This window comes from Bos indicus, chromosome 23 (genome assembly GCF_029378745.1).
Source record: "Bos indicus isolate NIAB-ARS_2022 breed Sahiwal x Tharparkar chromosome 23, NIAB-ARS_B.indTharparkar_mat_pri_1.0, whole genome shotgun sequence".
Lineage (NCBI taxonomy): Eukaryota > Metazoa > Chordata > Mammalia > Artiodactyla > Bovidae > Bos > Bos indicus.
The window spans coordinates 9014781-9021561 of NC_091782.1; positions in this window are offsets into that span (position 1 = coordinate 9014781).

Genomic DNA, 6781 nt, shown 5'->3' on the forward strand with positions numbered 1-6781 from the left:
TCTTTCTGGTTCAGTCTAGGGAGACTGTACCTTTCTAAGAATTTGTCCATTTCTTCTAGGTTGTCCATTTTCCTGGCATACAGCTGTTCACAGTTGTCTCTTATGATCCTTGGTATTTCTTTGGAGTCAGTTGTAGCTTCTCCTTTTTCATTTCTAATTTTACTGATTTGAGTCCTCTCTCTTTTTTTCTTGATGAGTCTGGCTAAAGGTTTATCAATTTTGCTTATCATCTCAAATAACCAGCTTTCAGTTTCATTGATCTTTGTGATTGTCTTCTTTGTCTCTATTTCATTCATTTCTGCTCTGATCGTTATGATTTTCTTCCTCATACCAACTTTAGATTGGGCTTGTTCTTCTTTTTCTAGTTGTTTTAGGTATAAGGTTAGGTTGTTTATTTGAAATTTTTCTAGTTTCTTGAGGTAAGATTATACTGCTATAAAATTCCATCTTAGAGCAGTTTCTGCTGCTTGCCTAAGTTTTGGACCGTTATGCTTTCAGTTTCATGTGTCTCTAGGTATTTTTTTAATTTATTCTTTGATTTCTTCAGTGATCCAGTGGTTGTGTAGTAGCATATTGTTTAGCCATCACGCATTTGTGTTTCTTAGAGTTTTTTTTCTCATAGTTTATTTCTAATCTCACAGTGTTGTGATCAGAAAAGATGCTTGGTATGATTTCAGTTTCTTAAATTTACCAAGGCTCACCTTGTGGCCAAGTATATGGTCAATCCTGGAGAATGTTCTGTGTGCACTTGAGAAAAAGAGGTACTCTGCTGCTTTGGGATGGAATGCTCTATAAATATCAATTAAGTCCAACTCGTCCAAAGTGTCATTTACGGCCTGATTTTCTGTCTGGATGATCTCTCCATTGATGAATGTGGGGTATTAAAGTACTAAATATTTAAAGTATTTTTAAAGTATTTAAAATATTTTAAAGTATTTAAAACAAATACTTTAAAATATTTTAAAGTATTTAAAACAAATACTTTAAAATATTTTAAAGTATTTAAAACAAATACTTTAAAATATTTTAAAGTATTAAAGTCCCCCACTTTGTGTTACTGTCAATTTTTCCCTTTATGTTTGTTAATATTTGCCTTACATATTGAGGTGCTCCTATGTTGGATGCATATATATTATAATTGTTATAACTTCTTCTTGGATTGAACACTTGATCATTATATAGTCTACTTCTTTGTCTCTTATAGCAGTCTTTGTTTTAAAGTCTATTTTTCTGATATGAGTATTGCTACCCCAGCTTTCTTATGATTTCCTTTTGCATGAAATACCATCTCCCATCCCCTTACTTTCAGCCTGTAAGTGTCTGAGGTGGGTATCTTGTAGACAACATATATATAGGACTTGTTTTTGTATCCACCCAGCCAGTCTATGTCTTTTGGTTGGTGCATTTAATCCATTTATACTTAATTATCAATATGTATGATTCTATTACCATTTTGTTCATTGTTTTGGGTTTTTTTTATGTCTTTTCCTTCTGTTGTGTTTCTTGCCTTGAAAAGTTCCTTTAGCATTTATTGTAAAACTGGTTTGCTGCTGCTAAGTCACTTCAGTCGTATCCAACTCTGTGCGACCCCATAGACGGCAGCCCACCAGGCTCTGCCGTCCCTGGGATTCTCCAGGCAAGAACACTGGAGTGGGTTGCCATTTCCTTCTCCAAAACTGATTTAGTGGTGCTGAATTCTCTTAACTATTTGTGAAGAAAGCTTTTGATTTCTCTATCAAATCTGAATGAGAGTCTTGCTGGGTATTCTTGGTTGTAGGTTCTTCCCTTTCGTCACTTGGAATATGTCATGCCATTCTCTTCTGGCTTGTAGAGTTTCTGTTGAGAAATTGGCTGATAACCTTATAGGATTTCCCTTGTATGTTATTTGTTTTTTTCCCCTTGTTTCTTTTAATAATGTATCTTTGTCTTTAATTTTTGTCAGTTTGATTTTTGTGTGTCTCGGTGTGTTCCTCCTTGGGTTTATTCTGCCTGGGACTCACAGTGCTTCCTGGACTTCATTGACTATTTTCTTTCCCATGTTGGGGAAGTTTTCAGCTAATTATCTCTTTAAATATTTTCTCAGGTCCTTTCTCTCTCCTCCTTCTGGGACCCCTATAATGTGAATATTAGGCCATTTAATGTTGTCCCAGAGGGCTCTTAGGCTGTCTTCACTTCTTTTCATTCTTTTTTCTATATTCTGTTTTGCAGCAATGATTTCCACCATTCTGTCTTGCAGGTCACTAATCAGTTCTTCTGCCTCAGTTATTCTGCTATTGATTCCTTCTAATGTATTGTTCATCTCTTTTTGTTTGTTCTTTAGTTCTTCTGGGTCTTTGGTAAACATTTCTTGCATCTTCTCCATTCTTTTCCCAAGATCTGGGTTATCTTCATTATCATTCTTCTGAATTCTTCTATAGGAGGTTGCCTATCTCCACTACATTTAGTTGTTTTTCTGGGGATTTATCTTGTTCTTTCATCTGGAACATATTCCTATTTCTTTTCATTTTGGTTAGTTTTCTGTGATTGTGGTCTTAGTTCTGGAGGCTGCTGGTTTGTAGTTCTTATTTTTTCTGTTTGCCCTCTAGTGGATAAGGATAAGAGGCTTGCATCAAGCTTCTTGATGGGAAGGACTGGTTGTGGGAAAAAATGGATCTTGCTCTGGTGGACAGGGCCTTGCTCAGTAAAACTTTATCCAATTGTCTGCTGATGGCTGGGGCTGCACACCCTCCCTGTTGGTTGTTTGGCCTGAGGTGGCCCAGTCTTGGAGTCTACAGGCTCTATGGTAGGGCTATTGGAAAAGACCTCCAAGGGGACTTACACTGAGATGCATCTCCCAGTGATGCCAAGCAGAGCCCTGTGGGACTCCAGGGCACAGAGGCCTTTTTGTTCCCCATTCCTTGTAGGCAGGACTCTGGCCTGCCTGAACTGGAACTCTGGCCAGAACTCTGGCCTGGAACTCATGACCTCTGAGTTCCAAAGGGCAGAACAGTTGCTAATCAAAGAGGAAGAAGAAACAAAACCACTTGAGGCAAAGGTTCATCAGGATTAAGAGATGGACCACCTAGGACCCTCAGTTCAGTTCAGTTCAGTTCGGTTGCTCAGTTGTGTCCGACTCTTTGCGACCCCATGAATCGCAGCACGCTAGGCCTCCCTGTCCATCACCAACACTCGGAGTTCACTCAGACTCACGTCCATAGAGTCAGTGATGCCATCCAGCCATCTCATCCTCTGTCGTCCCCTTCTCCTCCTGCCCCCAATCCCTCCCAGCATCAGACTCTTTTCCAATGAGTCAACTCTTCATATGAGGTGGCCAAAGTACTGGAGTTTCAGCTTTAGCATCATTCCTTCCAAAGAACACCCAGGTCTGATCTCCTTCAGAATGGACTGGTTGGATCTCCTTGCAGTCCAAGGGACTCTCAAGAGTCTTCTCCAACACCACAGTTCAAAAGCATCAATTCTCCAGTGCTCAGCTTTCTTCACAGTCCAACTCTCACATCCATACATGACCACTGGAAAAACCATAGCTTTGACTAAATGGACCTTTGTTGGCAAAGTAATGTCTCTGCTTTTGAATATGCTATCTAGGTTGGTCATAACTTTGCTTCCATGGAGTAAACGTCTTTTAATTTCATGGCTGCAGTCACCATCTGCAGTGATTTTGGAGCCCCCCAAAATAAAGTCTGACGCTGTTTTCACTGTTTCCCCATCTATTTGCCATGAAGTGATGGGACCAGATGCCATGATCTTCGTTTTCTGAATGTTGAGCTTTAAGCCAACATTTTCACTCTCCTCTTTCACTTTCATCAAGAGGCTTTTTAATTCCTCTTCACTTTCTGCCATAAGGATGGTGTCACCTGCATATCTGAGGTTATTGATATTTCTCCCAGCAGTCTTGATTCCAGCTTGTGCTTCTTCCAGCCCAGCGTTTTTCATGATGTACTCTGCATAAAAGTTAAATAAGCAGGGTGACAATATACAGCCTTATGTAGTGATATAGCCTTTTCCTATTTGGAACCAGTCTATTTCCTATTTGTTCCATGTCCAGTTCTAACTGTTGCTTCCTGACCTGCATATAGGTTTCTCAAGAGGCAGGTCAGGTGCTCTGGTATTCCCATCTCTTTCAGAATTGTTCACAGTTTATTGTGATCCACACAGTCAAAGGCTTTGGCACAGTCAATAAAGCAGAAATAGATGTTTTTCTGGAACTCTCTCGCTTTTTGCATGATCCAGTGGATGTTGGCAGTTTGATCTCTGGTTCCTCTGCCTTTTCTAAAACCAGCTTGAACATCTGGAAGTTCACGGTTCACGTATTGCTGAAGCCTGGCTTGGAGAATTTTGAACATTACTTTACTAGCGTGTGAGATGAGTGCAATTGTGTGGTAGTTTGAGCATTCTTTGGCATTGCCTTTCTTTGGGATTAGAATGAAAACTGACCTTTTCCAGTCCTGTGGCCACTGCTGAGTTTTCCAAATTTGCTGGCATATTGAGTGCAGCACTTTCACAGCAGCATCTTTCAGGATTTGAAATAGCTCAACTGGAATTCCATCACCTCCACTAGCTTTGTTCGTAGTGATGCTTTCTAAGGCCCACTTGACTTCACATTCCAGGATGTCTGGCTCTAGGTCAGTGATCACACCATCGTGATTATCTGGGTCATGAAGATCTTTTTTGTACAGTTCTTCTGTGTATTCTTGCCACCTCTTCTTAATATCTTCTGCTTCTGTTAGGTCCATACCATTTCTGTCCTTTATTGAGCCCATCTTTGCATGAAATGTTCCCTTTTTCCTCTGTTTTTTTGCATTGATCGCTGAGGAAGGCCTTCTTATCTCTTCTTGCTATTCTTTGGAAGTCTGCATTCAGATGTTTATATCTTTCCTTTTCTCCTTTGCTTTTCGCTTCTCTTCTTTAGACCCTGCACACACCCTAATCTTGTCAGCAACCCCACCTTTGGAAACTGCAGAAGAAAGAAGAATACAAGACTGTTACTGCCTTGATCCTTATCACATACTCCTGCCTGACTATATAACCTTCGTCTGTCTAAAATATGGGAGCCCTGGGTTGGGAAGATCCCCTGGAGAAGGAAATGTCAATCCACTCCAGTACTATTGCCTGGAAAATCCCGTGGACGGAGGAGCCTGGTAGGCTATAGGCCATGGGGTCGCAAAGAGTTGGACACGACTGAGCGACTTCACTTTCACTTTACTCACCAGGGAAGGGAAACCCGTTCTTGAGACACTAGCTTACTGTGTTCACCCTTTGCCTGGCAAAGTAATAGACCTGCTCTTTCTTTCTCCTCCATAACTCTGTCTGCATTTGTTTGGCCTTGGTCCACAAAGAACCAAGATTTTGGCAACACCAAGACTGCTGCTGCCAGTGCCCCTCCCACTGTGGCAGGCCAGTGCTGACCCAGTCCTCTGCAGGAGATCCTCACACGCTCACAGGTAAGTCTGGCTCAGTCTTCTGCGGGGTCACTGTTCCTTTCCCCTCGGTCCTGGTGCACACAGGTTTTGCTTGTGCCCTCCAAGAGTGGAGTCTGTTTCTCCTAGTCCTGTGGAGCTCCTATAATCAAGTCCCACTGGCCTTCAAAGTCAGATTCCCTTGGGATTCCCAATACCTTGGCTGGATCCCCCACCTGGGGAGCCTGATGTGGGGTCTAGAACCTTCACGACAGTGTGAGGATTTCTTTGGTTTTATTGTTCTCCGGTTTGTGGGTCACCCACTCAGTGGGTATAGTGTTATAGCCACGCGTTCCGGGAAACAAACTCACTCAGAAGGACAATGCAGATGGTGGAGTGCAGTTTACTACACCGGCGCACCCAAAGCAGAGTCTCCTCTTAGCCAAGGACCCCGACCAGCATTTGTGAAAATCTTTTATACCCCATGTGTACGTGTCCAAACCCACCACCCCGAATTCCTTGAGACTTACATAAACAAAGAAAGGGTAAATACAATCACAATAACCCCATCATTTGTGTGTTATGTGTTCAAACAGGTAATCATCAATAAGCCCACGGTTACATTCCAAACAGTTAATGATCAATAAGCCCTCGGTTACATTCCAACCAGTTAATAATTGATAAGCCTGTGGTTACATTCCAATCAGGTCAGTTCAGTTGCTCAATCATATCTGACTCTGTGATCCCATGAATTGCAGCACGCCAGGCCTCCCTGTCCATCACAAACTCCCGGAGTTCACTCACTCACGTCCATTGAGTCAGTGATGCCATCCAGCCATCTCATCCTCTGTCGTCCCCTTCTCCTCCTGCCCCCAGTCCCTCCCAGCATCAGAGTCTTTTCCAGTGAGTCAACTCGTCGCATGAGGTGGCCAAAGTACTGGAGTTTCAGCTTTAGCATCATTCCTTCCAAAGAAATCCCAGGGCTGATCTCCTTCAGAATGGACTGGTTGGATCTCCTTGCAGTCCAAGGGACTCTCAAGAGTCTTCTCCAACACCACAGTTCAAAAGCATCAATTCTTTGGTGCTCAGCTTTCTTCACAGTCCAACTCTCACATCCATACATGACCACAGGAAAAACCATAGCCTTGACTAGACGGACCTTTGTTGGCAAAGTAATGTCTCTGCTTTTGAATATGCTATCTAGGTTGGTCATAACTTTCCTTCCAAGGAGTAAGCGTCTTTTAATTTCATGGCTGCAGTCATCATCTGCAGTGATTTTGGAGCCCCAAAAAATAAAGTCTGACACTGTTTCCACTGTTTCCCCATCTATTTCCCATGAAGAGATGGGACAAGACGCCATGATCTTCGTTTTCTGAATGTTGAGC